Genomic DNA, 863 nt, shown 5'->3' with positions numbered 1-863 from the left:
TAGAGCCCAGCGAAATGTCACAATTCTCAATACCACAGCAGAATACCAGAGTAAGTAATATTAGTTTAAAAAAAAAAAAAAAAAAAGTAAATAATGAATTACACAATTTATATAATGCATTTTAAAATTATAATATACTAGATTTCCTTACAATAATAAATATTAAGTGATCATTTTCATTAATTAGCATTCATAAAGATGCATTATATAATTTGTGTAATCATATTTTTAAGTTATAATATAATAAACACATTTCATAGTAATAAATAATAAAATATTACAATAAAATAATATATTAATATTAATATATGATAGAATATTAAAATATATATATATATAAAATTATAATTCATAAATCATCGATTTTTAAAATAATAAATTATACTATTATAATACACGTTTTATAAAAATTCAATAAAAATATTTAAAATAATATATTAAAATATTAAATGATAATAATTTCCATTCATTAGGATTAACAAAACAAATGTTTATAATATACATTCATATAAACATTATATAATACATTTTTAAATTATAATAAGTATGTTTTAGGATAAAATATTAAATTATAATCATAAATTATAATTAAATTATAATAAAAATATTGTATAATTTATTTTGTAATTCATTATAATTTTGTATCTATAATTAATTATAATAAAATAATTTATATTAAATTATGATAACTTTCAATTAGCATTAATAAAAATATTGAATAATTAATTACACAATTCTATAATACATTTTGAAATTACAATAATAAATACATTTAATTATAATAAAATATTAAATTATAATTAATAACAAATTATATACTACATTTAAATGTTATTAAAATAAATTTCAATGAACTTTATATA

At 12.6% G+C, this 863-nt stretch overlaps 1 protein-coding gene across 1 annotated transcript in view; it reads right to left on the bottom strand.

Moving 5' to 3' along the window:
• The window catches only part of iws1 (interacts with SUPT6H, CTD assembly factor 1), a 26264-nt gene that overhangs the window by 3033 nt on the left and 22368 nt on the right, over window positions 1-863 (bottom strand). The window lies entirely within an intron of this gene.

This window comes from Sinocyclocheilus anshuiensis, unplaced genomic scaffold (assembly GCF_001515605.1).
Source record: "Sinocyclocheilus anshuiensis isolate Anshui unplaced genomic scaffold, SAMN03320099.WGS_v1.1 scaffold402, whole genome shotgun sequence".
Taxonomy (NCBI): domain Eukaryota; kingdom Metazoa; phylum Chordata; class Actinopteri; order Cypriniformes; family Cyprinidae; genus Sinocyclocheilus; species Sinocyclocheilus anshuiensis.
Note: the sequence above shows the minus strand (reverse complement) of the source record. Positions and strands in the feature narration are given on the sequence as shown.